General features: G+C 39.9%; 1 long non-coding RNA gene across 1 annotated transcript in view; it reads left to right on the forward strand.

Moving 5' to 3' along the window:
- The first annotated feature begins 4363 nt into the window (after nt 1-4363).
- LOC137852159 (uncharacterized) overlaps nt 4364-23696 on the forward strand; it is a 45463-nt gene continuing 26130 nt past the window's right edge. The window contains exons 1-3 of the long non-coding RNA XR_011093685.1: nt 4364-4649; nt 8790-8910; nt 20587-20721. This is a non-coding gene — a long non-coding RNA (uncharacterized lncRNA). The remainder of the gene's footprint in view (nt 4650-8789; nt 8911-20586; nt 20722-23696) is intronic.

Raw genomic sequence — 23696 nt, forward strand, 5'->3', positions numbered from 1 at the left:
AGATTAGTGCTTGTCTTGGACTCAGAGTGTTATTTGGGATCGGTCAGCTGTGTGTCCCCTGGGATGTGTTCTGGCCCTAAAGATTAGCCAAAGCATATCCTGTAAGGAAAATAACTTCCCTACTGAGCAGGACAAAATAACCCAGGCAAACAAACAAAAACTTCATAGCTATCTTCAAATAACTTCCTTAGGGGAGAAAGAAAAGGCTCCATAGACATGCCTTTCTGCATGTTCCTGAAAGTCAACAGTTTTCCTTTGTCAGGTGAAGGTGTGTCATTTGGTGAGTTGGGTAAAATGCAGCTTCATTACCTTGATGGCACCTGGACCAGGTGACAGGGCAAGCTATTTTGGAGTGCACTGGGGACATGTTGAAAGAAGAAAAATTCAATTTCCACGCAGAGATCCTTAGCCAGGTTCTTATTTGGAAAAATAAGGCCTGAAAGAGCCAGGAACTACAGGAGAACCCTGATCCCAAAAGAAAAAAAATAATCCCAAATAAATAATTCAAGTCCCTTATTAAACTACATCGATAATGAATGACAGTCAGTGCCTTACAGATGGGATCTGCAAGAAGAAATTATTCCTGCAATCCACTGGTGCTTCTCCTTTGGAGGGCTGCTGATTTGTTTAGATTTGTCATTTACATATTTCCAGCCCCTCAACTCTTCTGTGAATTGCCAGCTCTACCTCCTCTTTGCCCACAGCTGGTGGTCCACCTCTAAACTGCATGAAAAAAAATTTTCCCTCCCACAAGTACACTGTTTTGGTTTTTGTATAGGCAGTGATAAGTGTCGAGTGTAAAAGACTCTCTGATAATTTAATTCACTTTGCTGAATTATGATTCTGCATGCACCATTAGTTCAATCACAAACCAGCTACACTAAGAATTAGGTCTGTTTTGCAACATGAGGCAGACAAGGCTGTTCAGTGGAGCAGTCAAGGGTGTTTAATGTTACATTTGTTGTTGAGTTTGAAAACAAACACATGTGTACTGATGTACAGCAATCTGAAAGTCCCATGCAGATGTAACAGCAGTGGCATCTTGGGGATCCTGGGCTTCTGTTCAGAGATGGAAGTGACAGAGCGGCAGCAATGCTGAGTGGGAGTCTTCCATAGCTATGCAAGTCGTACCATGCAGGAACTGTGGGCAAAGTGGCTTTCCCTGACTTCATAGGAAATCAGATGATTCAAAAATGAAAATCTTGAGCTTCCATTTTTAGGAGGAGATGACTGAGGAGCAGTGGGTTTAGATGAAGAGTATGAGCAAGAGCAGTTTAGGTGGGACATCACTCATCTGAATGCAGGCTTGAAATTTTTGAAAGAGGAAATTCCATGTCACCAGATTACATTTAGCATTGAATTCTGATCAACTTTTCCTTCTAATAACATTTCCCTTGACCTTAGTAGGGCAATTTGTGTCAGAGAGGTAATCTCTACTTCTCCCTCATCACTTCTCCCTCATCATTCTTTCACACCACATTTTAACACTTACTTATGAGAGGTTGGCTGGGAAACCATAACCAAACACCACCTAACTGTGGCTGAGTGCCAGCCTACAGCTACACTCTAATGCATATATTGCTTAAGAACCTCTCCAATATTTATTTTGGAGAGAATCATCCTGATACTTTCAAAATTAAGTAGTAAAAGATTTAGCATACTCTCTTCTACTTTCCTCTTGGAGCCAGAATTTTCAAAAGGAAGTCCCCAGTCAGAAAAGCGTTCTTGGCAGGGAAATCACTTTTAACCTCTAGTATGTTGTTCACTTATGCTGCTAAAACACAGGCTGGTCAAGGGGGAAAGTCAATAACTTTATTCTAGAAGAGAGCTGCATGACATGGAGAGGGGTGAGAATTCAGTGATGACAGCTCAGTTATCTCAGCACTCCCCTTATGAAAGAAATGGCACAAAGCCATTTTGGCTGATAGGAAAAGGCAAAGTCACCCCACTCGATAACCTATGACAACACTAAAAAAATGAAAATGTTTGCCATTTACATATGACCAAGGACAGGGAAAGAATTTATAATGAAATTTCACATCTCTTTTGTTTTCCCAGTCAACGGTGAAACAGACAGTGTAAATTGCTGGATGTATATACAAGCAAGAATTTAAGTCATTATTTGACATACCTTTTCTTAACATAAACAAGAAAATATCTCACTACCCTAAAGGCTAGTGAGCCTGTAGAGCCTTGTGTTTTCCTGCTTTTCCTACAGCACAGTTTATAGATTTCAGTTGCTTCATCCAGCACATCCGCCACCTGTAATGTCCAAGGACTTGCTCCAAAATCTATTGATGTACAAGATCTTTAGATTAGGCCCCAAATATTAAACAGATATTGATTTTTTTGTTGTTGTTCCAGATTATGACCTGTTTCCTATCACAACGTGGTATAGATTTCAGTTATATCATTATTTTCTAATATTTACTTTATAATAGTAGCTTGAGGTCCCAACCAGATGCTGCCTTGTGCTAGGCTTTGCACGCATATACCAGAAGCAAAGTCCCCACCCCAAAGAGCTTATTGCCAATGACATTATCACAGAAGTTTCTTATTGGCATGTTTTTATGTTGTAGGCTTTCATTACACTAAGAAGGCAATAAACCTATGATCCCCATACTATTTATGGATTGGTTCATTACATTTCTTTTAAAAAGCAATATAAGTGTCTAAACTCCTATAAATACATCAGCATTGCTGCTTATCTTGCTTGTTAAACTGGCAGTTTTGTAACCCCAAGACACTGCAGCTGTGTAATCTTTCACATCTATTTGGCACAAGAACCATGTGTTGTTTTTTTTTTCTCTCCCTAATTTCCATGTATGAAAAGGTGCTTTGATACACTGCTTGTAAACAAACTGTAACTGCTACTGATTGCAAATATATTGGCTTATCCTTAGAAATGCTGGGCTGTAAGGCAAGATAGGAATTTCTGTAGTCATCTGGTATTCTGATCATCAGTGAAAACTAGCCATATAACAACAAAAACATTCTTGTCTTCAGTCATGAATCAAAATCTCTGTCACGCTGGAAGTCCACTGGCAAATCCTTGAGAAAGAGATGCTTTAAAATATTCAGAGTTTTCAAGCACTGATGCATCCAAAGACAAGAAGTCTAATCCACATTTCCTCTGATGTTGCTGCATTTGGCATGTCTCAGATGAGAGAAGACAGTGGAGTCTGAATGAAAATGTCTATGGATTTTGTTATCCTTTGCAGGGATATTTTATTTTATTTTATTTTATTTTTAAATTTATTTATTTATTTATTTATTTATTGCTGGACTTAACACTGTATGGCTGCAGTTATGTACAGCTGCAGTGAGGTTGGTGGCAGAAGAAATGAGTTCATTTTTACAGCTTAGTAGCTGTTTATTTTTTCTCTTTAGAAGTTTAGTTTTCACATAAAATAACAAAATGAAAAAACAACTCCTTTTAGTTACAAGCAACTTTATGAACTGCACGTCATGAAAGATCACTTATACTGGGCTGCATAAATTAGGACCCACTCCAGCAATCAAACTCCTCACACTGCCAGGAGGGCAACATACCTGAGATCAGAGTCCAGCCCAGGGAATGCTGAGCTCCTGGGGGAATCTGCCAAGCTGGCCTGAAAAGCTGTCCCTGAGAAGAACCTGGATTGCTGGCTGCAAATTGTTCATGACGCCTCGAAAGTTTAAGCAGCAGCAGCTCTCTGTATGAGCACAGCTTTCTGTCAAAACTGCATGAATCTCATCAGGATGGATGTCAGCTAAACTGATTTTGAAGAACAGCACTGTTGGCTACAACCATTGATAATTGACCTCTTGGAAACTGCAGGCAGTGTGCTACACATGCACACATCCTGTCCCAGCTGCACAAATCATATCTGCTGTGTGCCCTTTGGGGAGCAGCGAGGTAAGGAGAAGATGACAGTAAAGAAAAAAAAACACTTAATTCCATAATGTTTTCCAGAGTTGACACTGGTTTTCATTATCTGCTATGTTTCATGCCTGACTTTTACTCTGAGACATTTGATTTGCATCATTGTAGTTAATTCTGTAGGCCACAGTACGCTTTGGCATCTTTGCTGCTTTAGGAGCCCAAGACGTTCATTCTTTTTTTTGTCTGCTTTTAGCAAGAAAAATCTCTCCTTTTCTACAAAGCCCATACTTAATGAGTAATAAGCAATGACACTTTCACTGTGGTGAATTTATGAAATTAACTCTTAAAACCCTAATTTGCTTCTGTAAATCCATTAAGCAGCCTAGACTCACCTTACTGCCTCACCTCAAAGAGAACTACAGCTACTGGTTCTTTTTTCCCACTGCCTACCCTACAGACAACTAAGAGAAAGTTGTGCAATGTGCTGTGTGGTTGTGCTGCAAGGAAAACTGCACAGTGCATCTGGTTGCTTGTGGACTAAGCAGAAAGGGAGACACTGTGCTGGGTAATACTGTGCTGATCTCCAGAGTCAGAGGCCAGCCCTTGTCCAAGTAGCAGCATCTTTTCTGCTTCATATAAGGAGGGAATGGAAGAAGGGGGTAGATCATGCCTGATTGTGGACTTATGATGCAGCCAGGATGTGGTTCTGAGTTCACTGCATACATCTGGACATTCAAATTTGATAAAGACTGAAGGGCTAATTCCTTTTTCTCTTCTCACTATGGTATGTACTTGTTTTTCTTTTGCTGTAACAACCTGCCTATGCTTGCTTGGAGTTGGACCCCCTGCCCCTGGGAAGGCTAATCCATACATTGATGCCTCTCCACATTAAGAGTCTTTCTTTAAAACGGAAGGAGAAAAAGTTTACCACGACTAACTTGGATCTTGGAATAGCAGGTGGCAATTTAATTGGAAGATGTAAGCTGCTTACTACTAATTTGCATGATTATAAGATTTTGTAATTGCCCTGTAAAAGTTAATTTGGCATTGGGTTTAGTGAAACTCAACTGCGTTAGCATGATATTGATGTCTGTCTGAAATTTGCAGTTGATGTTTGATATGTTTCCTGCTGAAAGACCAAAGGGAAGTTTTGAGAGGGTTATTTTTAAATATATATATGTGCACACAGAGAGGTGAATCTCATTGTAATGACCCCCATGGGGCATGGATAAATGCGTGTTGTATCAAGGAGTTCACTGAAGCAGGAGTTGGTAATTTGTTCCTTCAAAGTAATGAGGAAATATCTGGTTTGAACTGAATATCAGTATCTAGTAATTTTAATGAAGATTACCTCATTGATTAACATTTAACCTGCATTTATAAAAATAATAATAATACAAAGTTTAAGAAATAAAATGTACACTTAAAAGCTAAACATAGCATGCACTGAGGAAAGTGAGAAAAAATATGATTTTGTATTTAGGTCAACTGTGCATTAGTGTTTGCTCTTACACAACTAATTAGGAAGAAAAAATAGCTTTTGTTTTTGGGCATGCACAGAGGGGAGTCTGAAACAGAGCTTATCCTAGTGCCATTTGACTCTGTGTTTGTGTACCTGCCTGCCTCCTCCCCGCATATCTTGTGGGCTTCTGTGTATAAAAGATTTCTTCTGTGCAGAGCAGCTCCCCATTAGAGGTTTCAGGGCAGGGCTGCAGGAGCAAGGAGCCGTGCTGTGCTGCAGAGAGGGATTAGCTGGAGCCTCCAAAGTGGTGCGAGCACTGGGACATGGTTTGCTGTCTCTGGAGCCAGCCCCCACGAGGAACAGATGCATCCTCTGCTCCTCAGGGAGCCCAAGGGGAACAGTGCCCCTGACAACAAAGCTCTTGAAAACCTGAGAGCAATGCCATGTTTGCTGCCTTCTTCCTTTTCCCTACCTGTAAGTTGGAAGCCCAGAAGAGGGTGCTGAGGCAGGATAAGTGTAGCAAGGGCTGTGCTAAAATGCATGATTCCCAACATATATCTACATGGGCAGAAAGCAAACTACCCTCGTCCAAGGCGGTAAGGTACAGAAGCATAAGCCTAGCTAAAAACAAAGTACTGAAGGTAAACAAAGGAACATGTCCATGTGCTTCAGTGGGCTGGGACCCAGCCTCTCTGAACACACAAAAACAGACACACACACGTGCACACATCCATATAATTGTTTTAGCCAGTAATATTTGATTTCTGAACTCTTTTTTGGTTCCTCCCTCACCTTTTCTCTCTTTTCCTTCTTGTACTCCATCAGGTCTGAGGGCAAGACATTAGGGGGCGGCAGTAGGGGATGTTTGTAGCTGTGATATCTAAATTAGCCTCACCAAGCATGGAAGGGATGGGGGGATGTCCATATGCTGGCATGAAGCAAGCACATAAAGACATAAAAGTAGGCACATTTTATTTGCTCTCCAGCAATGAGAGAATGCCCTGCCAAAAGGATGGCAGGTCAGGATAGCAGTACTGGAAAGTGACCGTTGCAACTGTATTTTCTGTGTCAGAAAGGGAGAAGATTCAGAATAAATTAATATTGCAGGTGAAAGCACAGGGAAATCTATGACAAAGATTTGAATATTGCATTAAAGTCCTTATACAAATTCTTTTAAGATAAAAGCATTGGAAATCTGTTTCTGATGGGACGCTGAAAGATTTGTAGATAAAGAAACAATTAGGAAGGAAATTGGAAATCTGAAGATCTGAACCTATCTTTTAGTAGAATGCTTTAAAGTCATTCAGGTGTTCACAACTATTTAAATCCTTCACTTGTTTTATGTGTCTCAAACAAAGCAGTGAAGCAGCACTGTCATAAAGAGGCCGGCCCTGCTCCAGCTGAAATTCATCTGACATAGACAAAACAAAACAAAACCCCCAGAAGCCCAACAAAGTCATTTCATGTGCAACATTATATCTACTGAATGAGAAGAAATGTAGGCATGCATCAGAGTAAAGTACTCTTAAAAGCTCATTTAGATGGTATGTTTTTTACCTAAAGGGGAAACTACTGTATATGCAAAACTCAGATGAATATTTACAACATCCAGGAATAGGTAGGGGGGGAGGGTTGGGTTGGGTGAAGGGGGGGTCGGGGGGGGGGGGGGGAATATGCCGCAAATGTAATCATCTTCCGAATGGTCCAAAAACAAATTGTTCTAGTTGCTGTTGCTGAGCAACAGTCCCACAGTGGGATTCAGCCTGAGCAAATGTGCGGTGGGAGAGTCCAACCGACTCGGAGTGAGAAATCAGAACATGGGGGGAGCTGGTGGAGGAGCCTGGCGTGGCTGAGCTCCTCTTCCCGCAGTTGTGACCCCCCTAAGTACATATTTTAGCCATTCTCCTGACCTTTCACTGCCTCTTCGCTCTCATATCTGGCTTAAAATAAATAGTGAAGCCAGACCGGCACTGGAGAGCAATGGGACTCAGGCTGTTGTTGTAGTGGGCCAGTTTGTATCTAGGACATTTTCTGTGAAGTAGAGCATTAGCACTTCTTCTGAGGTGTTCAAAGGCTATGAAACTCTGGGGAGGGAGAGGGGAAAGCAAATAACAAGTCTACCAGACAATTCATGGGATTTAAAAGCAGTGCCCCTCTGTGACTTCAGCTCTGAAGACCACATGTGTTCTCATTAGGTGGTAGCACAGTAAAAATCCACTGTCTAAAGGGACAATAATCCACTATATTTTGAAATAAAAATTCTGGAATGCTTAATCATCTGACACAGTGTGATGTCAGTTTTCATTCACTTCCTTCAGTGGGTTATTCTTTAAACAATTTAGAGAAGGAAAGGAAAAGGAAACCACAAAAAAATGCATGCTCAAATAATGCTAATCAACTGAAGTAAAATTTCTGAATTGAAAAACAAAAAACACCAAACCAAACCACCATACACACAGACAGAGACACAGACATATATACACACAAAAAGGTGATTTGTGGCTGATGGGACAACTTGACAAAATTCACTGTACTGAGGTGTGGAAAATGGTACACTGAAATAAAGATATTTCAAGTGGGTGGATGGCAGAAATGGTAATTTAGTACCTGGTTGATTTTGCTGTGATTGTTCATAATACATGTACAGTGTAAAGCCAACAGTCCTCTGGGTGGAGGAGTAAATCGGGGCTTGCCCTGGGTTTTATAATCAATACGTTTTATAATACTGTTTATTTTAGCTATTTTTCTTAAAAAGGAAATTCAAGATCATTATTTTTCTAGGTAGCATTGACACTTTGCCATGGCATTTTTAGTGTGAGACTTAGCTCTGCCTAGGTTTCCTTTTGTGTCCCTAAAAAATTATACTATCTGACACTCTAACTTTAGACTGAGGTAGGAACAGACAGGTTGACCCTTTACAGAAAAAGGTTTACAAGGAAGGAGGGAAGTAAAGCAGTAATATGAACTATCTCCGCCCCAAAACGTCACATGAAAGGTGGTTCCCAGTAACTGTTCCTAGTATGTAGCCCACACAAAGTGTCTGCATCCCAAACTGCAGAGCCATTCTAACTGTTTGTGTGACAAGCATCAAAATCATCACAGCTGGATCTCACCTAAAATACTGGACCAAAACAGAGCACTGAGTGTGAACAATCATAACCTTTCACATGCTCAAAATCAAGATCTCATTCATGCTGGGGACCAGGAAAAAATCAAAAGCCAGAGAGAATAACCCCTGTGATTCCACTTCCTTGATTCAAGAGGAAAACTTCCTTTTAACAATATTGGAGAATAAAGTTTTCCTGCTTGTTAGACCAAGTACAAAGCTGCTGCTGTCGGGGTAGCAGTTTAATAGAGTTGCTTCCACATACAACTGGCCAGGCAGGAAATCACAGAAGAACACAGAGGAAATTCTCACAATATATTTTCCCCCTATTATTTCTCAACCTATTTTGAAATTAGGAAATCACATGGAAGCAGCAGGAGGATTCCTAGCCTTGCACTATTTCCTTCCCCTGTGATCATGAAGTTTTATTGCTGCATGAGCCCTGCTGCCTACCATTTCAGAGAAGCTCAGCAAGAGGTAAGGTTTTTCTAGTGTGGGTGGTCATGTCCATGTATTCAGTGGAAGCAATAGGGCTTTTCAGCTTGAAAAAAGGCAGCTCAAGATGAAGTATGGAAGAATAATTTTCAAAGAGAAAATAATGAAGAACTAACAAAAGCACCCAGGGAATTCATTCTTTTATTTTTTTCCCCCTTCAGTAATTGCTGCTGAAGAGGCTGGCACTGAAATGACATCATTAAGTCAAGTTATCTCACTTGTACACTTGTGGGAAAAATTGGATGAAATGAAGGGAAATTTCCCCAGGACTCAGCCTGTTGCATTGGAAAGCTCTGCTGCTGCTGAAAAATGTACAAAAAGACATCTTGCTTGGTGATACAGGCTAACATATGGCCTATAATACATTTCAAAAGTTGTGGAGGTAGATATGGAGTTTTTAATATTGTAGTATTATTTGTATGTGTGGCTACTCACATTCTTATTCACCTTTATGAGTACATTAACATTATCTGTGTCAGATCATGTTGTTCGTTTTTCAGAAGGTGTGTATAAACGAGTTTCCTGGAAGGCAATTTCATCAAAACAACCCCTTAAACATTGCTTTTCAGTAAATGGCACATAATATTTCTAGGAAAAATATGTTGATTATTGAATGTCAGTAATGTGCTGCTCACGAATGAGCAACAAAAGAATACTGGCACAGTGGGTGTTGAAGAAGGAAGATCTTAAAAGAACATCATATGATTGGAGAAAGATATTTTTTTTTTTCCAGCAAATTAGTGATTAAAACAAATTTATTCGGTTGAGCTGATATTCCTTATTCTCTCCCATAGCTATGCCACAGAAAGGCATAATGTTCTTTTTTTTTTTTCCTTATAGTATCTTAAATCACCAGAAGCTGTTCAGAGATGCATGCTAGAGCATACAGAATACTGTTGGCATACAATCTCCACTCTGCACCTGTACATAACCTCTCTGAAGACCATGAGGGACAAAGTATCTCCAAATGTGCTACTACAGATGACTATTTTTTTTTCCCTGAGGCTTGTTAATGAAAAATGCAATGAGCAAAAGAAGAAAACATTTCCATTATCACATATCTGTGCATTTATTTGCTTGCTCACTATAGCAATGGGAAGTTGCTGCAAGCAGAGATATACTTTAAAAAGACAACTATTACCTAATCTAAATTATTATATCGGTCAACCTAGTTTTCAAAACACATGAAAAATAATGCAGGAAAAGCCTGAAGCTTCCAGTTTCATCAGGAAATGTGCTTAATTTTGGAAGGACAAATCTCAGAAATAATGGTATGGAATAGAAGCTCTTTTCTAACAGAGCAACATTTTTATTTCAAAAATTACACTAGTAACTTCACAACCAAAGGCAAATTTGTCTCTCCTGAGCACCTGGATGCCACAAGCTTTTATTTTAGTTTTGGTCTTCACTTCCTTCCCTCATGCTGATTTTCAGCCTGCTGTGGGAGACAAGTGGTGTTGCAGTGTTCTTGAAAGCAGAAAGAATCGGCTCTTCTGATTTGAATTTACAAAGCAAAATGTTCTCCTTTTCAAGCTCCGCTCCATGCTTCGTGTACCTTCATATGGTTATAACCGTATTAATTTATTTTCTACACTTTCCCTTATCTCTTCTCTCTTTGGGGTTGTCACATCTCTTGCTCAGACAGGCACGAGAAGGAAGAACTCATCACTGCACTTAGATAACATTAGAGGAAATATCTAGTCATATCTATAGCTCTGTGTCATACAGATCTTCATGATTCATGAGATCCTCATTGCTGTGCCTCCATGGCCAGGTAGGGAAGCAGCTCTAAAACTCTGGCTATGATTTTTTTTCTGTTACTCAGAGTAATTGGTTGCTAACAGAAGAGCCTAAATTGCTCCTTTTTGCAAGTGAAATATCTCACACAAGACCCCTGTCCCTACTCTGAGCCCTCCAAAGGAGGATACTGTCACTCTTTTCTGCAATTTAGCTGCTCCTCTAAATAGGATATTATGTTGAGATTTCCCCATTTTGGCTTTCAGCCACCTTTTCCCCATCTCTGGAGACAGGGGACATGTCAGATCAGGAGAGGGCAAAGCCAGAGCAGCCTGAACTCTCAGTGAATTTTTGTTGGGAGAAAATATCACCAGGCAGCATTTTTGGAGGTACAGCCTGGAGCACGAGGCAGCTGCTGTCCTGGTTTCAGCATTTCAAGAGCTCCCACATGGCACAGCTACCTTGCTGCCCTTCCCCTCTGCAGCGCAGCACCATTAACCAGGCACAGCGGAGGACTGAGCCCACGTACATGGGATGCATACAAACTGCTTATTGTCTTTCTGTCAGAAGCATCACCAAATAGTCTCACTTTCCCCAAACAAAAGCAGATATGGATTGCAGAGTTGGCAAGGAAAACAAACAACAACCCTATTTAAGCGAAAACACTGCCAGATGCCATGAGTAGCACAGAACTAGCACCAGGCAGATATTGGGTAGGAGTAACTGAATAGTTTTAATATGGGGTTTGTTACCTCTGTCTGTTTATGAGAACAGTTAAGCTAAAAATGGTCACCCCCTCCTTTTTTTTTTTTTTTTAATGGAGAAATGCATACTCTCTGCTGAGTACCTCAGTGTAATGACTCTTTGCATTCTGTCAACTTAATGCAGTAACCTAAATATCACTGAGCAGGTTGGGGTTTGGGCCAGTCTTAATGAGATAATATCTCATAAGGGATTGATCCCACATACATTTAAGGGGTCTCACAGCTAGTTGTTTTGCAATGCGCTGCAGAATCTGCATGGCAGTAAAAGAAACAGAGAATCAGTAAGACGTATGAAGAAATGCAGAATACAGAGTCTTAGTCCCCAAGACATTTCATGCTCTGTGGATCACAGACTCTTGTACTGGGCTTATGCAGTCATTTATTTTTTTGTCTGCCAAGCATGGGTGACATCATTTGACAGTCAGTATGCTTACTTATCGGTTTTCACAAAGTAATGCTTTTGCACATTTTTCTTCATTATAAGCTCTGAACAAGTGAGGTGCAACGTTCCACTTAAATAGCTTTTGCATGCAAACAGCAGCATCACAAAGCCAGGTTGTAGGAGAAAATACAATAAGAAATAACATTTTAAAAGCAGTACTGCAGGAGCAGGGCAAAATATATTTTCTTAAGTGATATTTATCCTTTTCAAATAGTTCACTTTGTGCCGTGACAGGAATGAAATGTATTCCATGGTACAAAATTGTTTCCCGGGAATGAAAAAGTGATTGACATCTACGTTTGAATTACTGTGAATATGTGGAAAAAATGGGATTTTACACATTGACAAAGCCAATCAGAGGTTTGAAAAGCATGTTTATATTGGGAGAATTTTAGCTCAGAACAACCTAGTTTTTAAAAGAAACATGGTCTTCATGCAACAGGCTCTAGTCAAGAATAAAGCGCCATTCAGCAAGAAGGAGCTGATTTAACAGCTCAGTTATTGATGATGCCGAGTCAGGAGTCTGTGGATTTAAAGGCTTCTTTTGCTTCGTCACTGAAAGTAGGGAATCAAGCATAATAAAGAAGCCAAGGATTTCTGAGAAACATGCACTGGAAATGATGCATTTCTGAATAAGATGAAATTTTTGTAAGACAAATGATGGACCAGGTACAGAAACCCTTCCTCAGCTATAACTTATCTCCTAGCCAGGCCAGTACTGCTTCAGTCCAGTCAAGCTTTCACTGACAAAATAAAAGCTGCTATCTGTCCCACACCCATCTAGTCCTGTCACCTCTAGGAGTATGTGCATCCCTCCAGTGCTGGGCACTCACTGTTTTTGAGAGCAATTGCCTAACTACAGTTTTAGCATCCTCACATGTGTCAGGTTGGCAAGTTCTTGCTGTCCTGCATGAGGCTGCTCCAGCATGTGAAGGTGCACCAGCCTGAACACTCACTGCGAGCAGAAGCACAGCCTTCATGTGGAAAAGGCTCCAGATCTGCTCACTCGCCCATGCATTTAACTAACACCACTGCAGTGGAAGCAGCATGTGGGTAAGTAGAATAAAATAACTGAATAGAGGAGAGTGCTGCCTCTAGTTTTCTCACATAGAAATTGAAACTACATTGTGTAAAGGATGAAAGAAACTCTGCTCTCTGATAGAAACATCCAAAGGACAAACAGGAGCTCATATTGACAGGGCATTGTTCGGCCACAAGATCAGCCTTTTGCATTCACAGCACTTGGGCTAAATTATGTATTCCTATTGCCTGTATTGTCTGCACACTACCAAACAAATTATTTTATTCTTCCTCTCTCCAGAAACAAAGGCCAAAAGCCTTCATAGTTCTGAGAGAATTTTTTTCCCCTTTTAGAGTTTTACTGGGCCATTCCTAATAAACCTTTTTACACAACTACTTTACCTTCCAACCGTTATGGTACTGTACAATTTTCAAGAATAAAGTGACCATTAGGAGGCATTAGCCAAGAAGTGAGAACCCTAATTACTTCTTCAAGTAAGCAATAAATGAAAGCGGCTGAGTTTCCGGAGGGTCAGCACCTCTGCAGTCATTTTCAATACACCTTTGCTACCCTTACCTACTTTTATACTAGATGAAGTGGAGCGCTAAATGTAATGCACTTAGTAGCATTAGTCCTACTGTTTTGTTTTCTTCTTTAAGGAAGAATTTGATCTACCCTACAGACTCACGCTCACTCTATGAAGAAGCATTGAGAATGTCGACTTGTTACTGTAAAATATCTTTCGCATGTGCAGTAAAACTTGGATGTCCATATGGCCTCCAAATGGTCCATGTCCAATTGGGAAACAATGGGGATCTGTTCTTTCTTAGATAAAAGAGTATCAAAGACTGTCTGACTTGTAGAGATAGGTCTGGTTTCTTTTACATTTAAGTGTATGCAGTTTTCTGGCTCAGTAGGAGACTAGCTGGATGCTGTTTTTTTCAGGTTAAACAATGTCATCCTTCCTTCAGTACGACTTGATTTGTTGTACCACTGTCTGTTATGTGTCAGTTTTGGAGAGTAAGAAAGTGTTCCCCAGAGAGCAGGTGCAGCTCTGCTCCCCATAGACCCTCCACAACCAGAGGGACATTCAAATCTTTCTAGCATAATGTACTCTTGGCTGCTCTATTGCCAATATATATATTTCCTCCATTTGCTTTGTCACCTATCCATTGTTTTAGTTTCTCTCTCTATATATAAATATAGATATGTTTTTATACGTTATATATTAGTTTATATATGTGTGTGTTCATGTTTTTTGTTGTTTATTTTTGTTTTTCAAATGTCTCTGTATTCATGTGTAAGATGTGGGTGGTATTTTTCCTTTCTTCTCCACATAAATATGTTCTATCCTGATTATAGCAAGCCTTTTGGGAATATTATAGGATTAGGAGCTCCTGAGAAGTGACAGTTAAGTACCTATCATTGGGAATAAGTGAATCAGACCAATTTTCTTTCATTTTTACTTTCAGCCAGATGATTTTTTAGGACAAGGCTCTTTAATTGGATGTCTCGGCACTGAGATAAACACAAATTTTGTTTCTCTGCATAAAGCGAATATATCACAGAGAAGATGGTAGAGTGCAGTAATACTGTCCATTACATGGATATATCTTTCTAGCTCACACTGATTCTCTGCATCAGCTAGGGGTTTTAACACAAATGAAAGCATATTAGCCTCAGAGGCGATCCAGTCAGGAGCATATGTTCCCTAATTAGCACTTTGATGTAGTTTTGTCCAGGTAACCATACGTAGCTTTAATCATAGCGAGCTATTGTCTATGATGGTCAGTAAATCCCTAGTCGTCTTTTCATCTTAGAGTCTGATATCTCAAAGATAAATGCCTAGAAATACTTTCTTTTTATACCTGCTTACTAGCAGGTGCATTATGGGAGGCTCACCTTGATCCCTAAGATGCAGAAATTGCTTGGAACAAAGACCCAATAATAATGTAAAACCTTCTCCCAAATGTATCTATTTCTCTGATATTTTCTGGCTTGCCAGCAAGTTTGCTGTCAGAAAAAGAAAAAGTGAAATTTTATTTAGAGAGAGTGTTAGTAGACCAGACCCCAACTTCTGAATGTCTGTCAGAAGCAAAAATGTTATAAATTCATCATACATTAATCATATATACCCACTAGGGAATTTGCTGTTTCTGGTCTTATTTGTCATAAGGCAATTCACATAAGCCAAATTATTCCATTTATTTTAATATTAGAAATAACCAAATTCAATTTTTGACTCCATAGTTTTTGATGCATTCAGGATGATTCAGAAGATGCTGGGAAGGAACAATCTGGGTCTGTCCCTAAGCTTCACCAGGACTCCCTGCCGCTCTAGTCACATGGTGTAGGGCACGATACCATAGGGTTTCTAAGACCTCTCTGCAAGCCCACAGCAAGGCTTGATTTCATGAAATTGGTTACAGTGACTAGAACATTCATCTGTACTGCAGGACCAATCTGTTGGCTCGGATGATAATTATCATGGTTTAGGAAAGCAACATTGATTGTGGAGTGTCTGCTAAGGGCTTTGATGCAAAGAAGAAATGCTGGGTGATAGTGCAAGGTTGAATATTGTTAGCACGAATCTGTTCAGACAGAAACATGGTCAATGGTTTGCTTTTCACAGTTCAGTTAACATTTATTTCAAGGTTGAGAGGAAAACAGTATGGAAATTTTCAACCCACTCAGACACTGTGGACTCGGGAAATTTTTTTAAGACCAAAAATCACACAAACTATGTACCAGGATCTTTCTCTTTCGAAGCAGTGAGCAAAAGAGTGTGCATTACACCAGGCCAGCAAATCAAATGACATGGGATTAATGGAGCAGCAGCTTTGGAGGCAGTTTGCAACAGACTTCAAGAGTCTGCTGAATGTGGTGTGTGTCAGGGGTGGCCAAGAAGGTCCCATTCAGAGGCAGCAATTACCAGAGCGGATGAAAGAGCACAGAAATGCTGTGAAAGGGTGGTGGGAAGAGAAGATGCAGGCTGGGCCTGGGCTAGGAGGTGAGGGACATGGCTGCTCCTGCGGCTGGGGAGGGCTGGGAAGGGGAGAGATGTCAGCAGACCAGCGTGGAAGGTGTGAGACAACTTAATGGCTGTGACAAATGAGTAGCAAGCACAGATCACACAGAGAAAAAGAAAGAGGAGTGCTGGGGGTGGTCAGGGCAGTCATTTCCCGAAGCAGCTGCAAGCAGCCACCCCAGCCTAGGAACTGTAGAGCAGCCAGCAAAAGGGGAAAAGCGAGCTAGTTAGCGGCTGCTGGAAGGAAAAAGAGGGCAGAAAAGCTTCACATGGAATCCAATCCAGTGTTCACAATAATCCCTACACATCTCTACAACCTCCCAGTCAGCCCCACAGACAGTGAGGAGAACAGCAGATATGGGAGTCATGTCAGTGTGTGGCCTCCTGTACAGGCTACCACTGTACCCCATATATTGGTCCTGCTCTGTCGATATACCCCAAACTCCTTCTTAAAATTCTTTATGCTCCTAGTCCCGGTTGTTACCCTTGGTCTGCTACTTGATTCATTGCCTGTGCAAAGAAATCCCCCCAGCCCCTCTAAGACCTGCCCTTCGCTGAAGTCCAAGCCTCCCTGCCCTCGCTGTTGTCACTGGCTCCAAGAACCTGGTATCATTTCTCCTCTTTTCCCCTTAGGACTGTGTGTACTGCAGCAAGGCCTCCTTTTAATCTTCTATCCTCAGTAATACAAACCTGGATTTCATCTCCAGTCCCTGGATAATCAAGATATTTCAACAGCTGTCAGTTTCTGGCAGAAGCCTATTCTACCATTTTTTTTTTCAACAACATGTTTTTCATAGCTGGTTAGAAATATGCAATATTTTGTCACAAAACCAGCCTCATTTGCACGATTTGAATGATTTTTTTTTCCCTGCTTTACAGTTACCTTTCTCTATATTACAGTTTAGAGATTTTTTTTTCCCACTTTCTTGCTGCTGTTCAGCACTTTTGCTAACGATGTTAGACTTTTATCCACCACTAACCCCATATATTGCACTTCCTTAATGTCTCATAATGCATGACTACTACCTTTCATACATGTATTTTGAAACCTATAACTACTTATCTGTCTGTGGCTCCTAGACTGTGTATTCTGAATTTTGCTGCCCTCCTTCTTTGCCTTGACTGCCCCTTCACTTTATAACATCAGTGAATGTAATCCACTTACTGCATCTTCTTTCTTCCAGGTCACTGATATAGAAAGTGAAGAAAATTGATCCTCATACTAATCCTTGTGACTCTCTTTTAGTCACATCCTTACATGTTAAACTTTTAACATTCACAGATACATCTTTAAAAATACTCATGCTAATTTGTAGCTTATTAAATTTAGATATCCAGAAAAGGCAAATATAGAGAAATAGAATAGGAAGATGGGGCATTACCTGGTAGCTCTTAGACTTCTCTATTGTACCGGAGTCAAACAGGGTTCTCTATCCCTCTCACACCTCCATGTACCTCTCTAGCCAGGGGCAAGCTGGCTGTGGGGAGCAGAGACTGATACGTATCTTGCTCTGGGCTTACATCTCCTTGGTGAGTCTCACTATGAATGGCCCGATGAGAGACTCCCTCCTTTTTAATGTTCTCGATCACGTTTTGAAGTTTCTGGAGGTTTAAAACTGTCTTCTCATCCCCATCTCTGTGATGTGAGAGAGAAGTCTTTGTAGTTTCTAACAGAAAGCTGTCATCGGCAGGTGTTAAAAGGGGATTTCTTTTGCATCCCTGTAGTCAGACATAGAACACAAAGAACCTGATATTTTTCTACATAAAAATCTAGTTAAACAGAATGTATAGCTTCCTGTTATCAGATATTTTTATTATCCAACCTAAAAAAAATCCCATCAGTGGATTGTTAAGCACAGGCTTGCTTTTGTGAATCCATGCTGACTTTTTGTAATTAAATCATAATTTCCCCCTTGCCTGACCCTGACTAGCATTTAAATTTCTTCCTACTGTTGCAGTTAGACAAGCAATGCAGTCTCTTGCTTCAGAGGGTTTTCAGTCACCTTTCCAGAGGAGAAAGGCAGCCTATCATCTAGTGCACTGGGCTGAGACTCTGGAGACCTGGCTCTAAACCCAGGCTCAGACAGGTTTCCTGTGTGAATTTAGACAATGGACCTGACCTACCATATGTCCTAGCACCACATTTCTGAGCAGAGATAATAGTTTCCTATCTTTCAGGAATCTTGTGCTGTAAGGCACAAACTGTAAGGCACTAAGATGCATGAAAAAGTAAGTATTAAATGATTGTCATGACAATTTAATTTCTTTATCAAATGATCTCAGTTGAAGATGGAACTCCTCAAAGGTGGTAGGCATCTAACTACAGCAGGAATTAGACATCTAAGCAGATACTGTTGAGGCATTGGGTCCAAGTTTACATCATTAGACTGGTTTTAGCAGGGGGTCCATCCTCTTTAAACAGAGCTGGCGATGTAACTGCTGACACTGCTGTAGCTCCACTGTAAGTGAAGATGTCTTTGTAGAGACTTGTCTCTGCGGTCACACAGTTTGAGCTGAGCAGGGGCTGCTGGCAGGCACTGTGCTCCACTGGGGTGCGGTTCCCATGTTGTCTTGGCACTGGCTCCTGCTCCCTTTCTCCCGGCCTCCTGAGGAGGACAGAACAAGTGCCTTTCTCTTTAAAGCTGAGGACCCGCTCAATCTCCTTGGCTGGTTTTCAGAAAGATGTACAATACTGGAGTAACAGGAAGGCTTTAGCTGTAGAAAAATAAAGTAAAAAAAAAAAAAAAAAAAAGTCTTCATGCCTGCTATTGTATCACATTCATTCACCCAGTCACCCCACAGCTAACATTCCTCTGGCAGGACACCCTGTCTCCAGCTTCTTACCAAAAAAAAAAAAAAAAAAAATCCTTCACTAGCAATACATAACATTATTAGGTCTATTTTGCAGATGGCCTGGCTTAATAGAAGTAAAATTGTGTCTTTCTTAGGATACCTGAAAGTGCTCTGTGCTGAGAATCCTGGATTTTGTCTCTTTTCTTCAACTCTAAATTTCATTTACAACCAGGAATGAATTTGTCAGGCATGGACAAAAGAGACCATATCTTCCTCTTGAGCATTGGCTAGCATTGTATGTATTTCTGATCACATAGTGGGGGAGCAGCTGCAAACTCCTTATCCTCAACCCAGATCTCAGATGTGTTCAAACCTGCACAGTATTCAAGAAGTTTCCTTTTTTTTTTTTTTTTTTTCAATTTTGATTTTAATACCAAGTTGTAACCTGCTAATCTGCTCCAAAGAGACCAGGGTTTTTGCTAAAACATGCAAAGGTCATTCATCAAACAGATAGGTTAGGAAATGGTTTGGGTGCTTAAGAGCAAAGAATTAGTCTGGCTACCAAGACAGACATTTTGAATGAGAACAATTTACCATGGAGGGCTGTGCCTTGAGGAAGGGGATAATGATAAGTGTTAGGATCAATTTTGTTCACTTTCTGTACCAACGAAGAAATAAAGAGGCAGTAAGTGGATTCATTTGCTGTTCAGTTGTGAAGTTGAAGTCAGGACAAAAGAGGAGGTCAAGGAAATACAGACTGAGGAGCTGGAAGAAGAAAAGCAACTTAAAAAATTCCATCTAATGTAAGCTTTTTAGCAGGAAACAAAAATAAACACAAAGGAGATATGCTATGCACTCAGAAGTCACAAATGATGAAATGGGTGCATACAGTGTACTTGGATACACAGGTGCTGCCATTATGGATGTATGTTATAAATCTGCAGGGCACTAAAGTGATTACTCTTTCCCCCATGTATTTGAATGCCATATTTTTCCAGAATGCTGGATCCCATCTGGCCTCAAAGTTCTGTCATTCTTCAGACATTTCAATTTCTTGATTACCTGTCAGGTTATGACCCTCAATTGTTTTTCTTTTTAATATCTCTTCCTCCCCACTTGGGAGATGTCCATGTGTTTCTGACATCTGCCACCCATCCCCCTCTGTAAGCCCTATGACAAAGCACTAATTAATGTATTTATTTCAACAGTATCCTCACCTTCTTTCAAGAAAAGACCCAGACTTTCTCTCAGAGCACCCATTCCGATCTGACTTCTTATATTTGTGCTCTTCCATAGTTTACCTTAACTGTCTCCGTGTTTTTCACTGGGAAAGAACGGCTTTTGAATCCAGAGGGATTTGTCTTCAAGGTCATAGCTGAAGGTGTTATGCAGAAACTACTTCCATTACATTATGTCAATGGATAAGCTTATTTTCAGTTCTGCCAAGAGTGGTTCAGTCACAGCCATATCCCATTCCTTGATCTTTCACTGAGATTGTTAATAATTTCAATCCCACTCATTCTAGATAGAAAGACACCCATGATTATTTTAAAAAGTAAACATTCTGATTTTACTGGAAGAATCCAATAGCAAATTTCAAGTCTGGATCCTGATTTCCATCTTCTTTTTCACATTCTTCTCATTTTAATGGTTTAATAGTATGAGAAACATATGAGGAAAATCCTGGCCTAAGTAAATATACAGCTGGTGTGAAATTTTGATCTGGGTGTGCATTCTATTCCTTCATCCCTTCTGATGACAAAAGTTTATTCAGAACTTAGGGTTTAATTTGCATTGCCGCCACTGTTTGTGTGTTATTTTCTGTGATCACAACCATCCTAAGTACCTGGTGTTTTTTTTTTTTTTTTTGTAGAATCCAAAGCTCAAGCTGGACTTCTGTTGCTGCTGGGGCAAGAACTTTCAGTGGAATTCAAAACAGTCAGAAGCTAAGTAAGAAGCTGAGCAGAATTTATCAATGACAATCAACAGAAAGGGCAAGGGGAAGATGGTAGGAATCTGGTGTTTAGTAGCCAAGTTCTCAATATCCCAACTAAATGAACCTTTCTCTCACTGAAATAATCATTCTTCCTCTCTTTTTTTTTTTTTTTTCCTCCTCTGGGTCTTAATTTCATCTTAATTTTGATGGATGCCATCAACTGTCAATGCCACTGTGTTTTGTGTACAATCTGTTGTTGTTTTTTTCCAGTGTATGATATCAGTGGGATCACTCCTTTTAGGACCTAGTTAGGGAATGCTTAACGGTAGACCTTTAATTAGTTTAAGTGTGATAGCCTTATGATGGCCAAGGTGGAAGAGGCTTTGAACACCGACAAAACCTTTGTCTCTGAGGGAACTTAATTCACACAAATGTGCATAATTCATTTTGAGAATCCAATTTTTGGACTTAGATGCCTAAATTCCACTGAAATCACCCTTTGGGTACTTAGGTAATTTAGGGGGATTTGTGATGAATAGTTGTCTTATTTGTACAGCTGAAGAGCTAGTGTTGCCTAATGCTATGAAGATTAGCATGTACAATATATGAACACTAATACTCACGTCTTTCACTGTACTTATTCACACCTCTTCCACTGCAATGATATTTTTCTTGACTCTTATCCTTCACTTATGTCATTAATACATAAAACTATATTCTATACCAAAACTGTTTGAATCTGTTCATAATTAAGGGTGTTAATGCAGCAGACGAAAGTGGAAGAGAGATGTCAGCTCTGTAGGAAATTAAATAATTTGCTTCATTTGTAAATGACCACAGTACTCATAGAAGTTACGTCTATATTAAAGTATTAGCGTTACAAGCAAGAGCAGGTTACAGTGCCCTGGAAGTGAACTTGGATTGCAGTGGGATCATACCTGAAATGAGAGTTATTTTTGGACAAAATTATGCCCTCAGAGGTTTAAAAGTTCCTCTCTAAAGGTCTATCCATACAGAGATTAAATACATACATTGAAACGATGCTGCAGTTTATAGTGTTCAGGAATTGGAGGGTTTTGGAAAAGATATATCCATTTACATCATTCAATCTACATTTTATTTGATAGTCATGCAGTATTACAAGAAAACAGGGCTGATAAGCAGTTGCTTGATGAGCAGTAGGCTTCAGACTGCATGCCTTAAGTGGGGATAATTTGGAAATACTGATATTTCTTTTGGCTGTGGCCTATAATAATGAAGTGTACAGGATACTGCTTTAGTTATCTCATTATCTTACAACCCCAAGCAACCTTCTGACATATTATATTGATTAAAGCAGGAGAAAGTTGGGCATTTCTGCATAATTTATGCAAACTCAAACCAACAATTAGAACAGCTAATTAGATATTGGTATCTGATTTTATAATAATCTGGGAACTAAGATAACAGAAACAATACACAAGTCTTGTTTGGTAATAAGGAGTTTGGTTTCTCTAGCCTAGCCGTGATCATTAATTTTGCTGTGTTTTGATTTAGTGTTTTTGTTAATATATTCCAGTATGTCTGAGGATATGAAAGTAACACCTGGTGTGCTCTGTGCAAATGTTTCTCCGCTTCAGGAGAAAAGCCAAAGGGGACATGCAGCTAAACCTAGAGCATCATTATAAACAGTCTGGTGGGGATAAATGCCCGTACTTTCTAAAGAAGAAAAAAAAAAAAAAAGCCAATGAAAATGTGTGGCTTTGTTTATATATCCGTATATAGGTAAAGAGAGTGTAGGGGGTAGTGCAGAAGGAGCATTTATGCTGAGAAGTTTATTTGGTGTCTATTTGAACAATACATGGGGTTCTACACGCAGGTTTTTGTTTACAGCTATATTGAGTCTATGTTTGCAATTTGTTAGTGGAGGCAGTAATCCCAATTAAAAGAAAAACCCTCTGTGCTCATGGTTTTAATTTTGCTGATATTCCAAGACTGTCAAGATTTGAGCATTCTGCCTAGATTTGAGCATGCCAGCATCAAGCTTTGTTAGGCTAGAATGAAAATAAAGACACTGCACTGCCTTTTATTTCCTTAGATTCAAAACTGTCTCTTCTCTCTCTGTGAACAGTGTTCATCTCCTTATGCAGAACTGGTAACTCACATAGTTAGCTTATTACACACCAAAAAAAGTCTCCAAGAATAACAGGCAGGGCCACTGACCCCGAGACACAAAAGCAGAACATTGTTCACACCAAGCCAAGCTGCTAGATTGCTGGAGAAATGTGGCATAAACTCAGTCAACTTTAGCAAAGACAGAAGTATCTACTTTTTAATTTCAGTACATAAATACATCAATGTCCTTTGAAGATAGCTTTTATTCTATTATGCCTTTTCAAGAAAGGTTGGTAGCTGAATCAGACCCTTTATCAGATGGCATTTCCCACTGGTACAATACCTACAGATGAAAACAAAATTAATCTGGCCCTATCGTTCACTTTATTAAATTCATCTTTAAAATGGGAAAGTGAGCCTACCTTTATGTGACAGAAAGCCAGGAAGATTTGTGCAGACTTCCCATATATCTTGTACTTAATAGGTAAAAGCATCTTCTTTCCTATGTCCACACACCCCATGAGCATGTGCTTCCCACTCTTTTCAACTTATATTCATTATTATACATCCTTGTAAGCATTTCTAGCATTATTAACACATGGAAAACAGAACTTATTGCGTTCAGTGTATCTATCTATATGCATCTTCAGAACAATAGGATGTGGCAGATCTTCAAGGGATTTTCTAGCCCATGAGGTGAATGCAGTGGTCAGTGAAGCTGACAGGCAACCTACACCAGCTAATTTACACACTGCTAAATGTGTTTTGGGGAGCTGTACTGGAAGAAAATGAAAATCTTACTCTCTAACAAGTCTTTCTGCAAGGCAGTATAAGAAAATGATTACAAGCACCATAAGCCCATTAAACCTCAAATCCCCATTTTGGATTATTCAGACCTGGGATTTTGACTGATGCCCACTTCTGTATAAAAGCTGAAAACCTAAGACCTTGAC

The sequence above is a fragment of the Anas acuta genome, chromosome 2 (genome assembly GCF_963932015.1).
Source record: "Anas acuta chromosome 2, bAnaAcu1.1, whole genome shotgun sequence".
Classification (NCBI taxonomy): domain Eukaryota; kingdom Metazoa; phylum Chordata; class Aves; order Anseriformes; family Anatidae; genus Anas; species Anas acuta.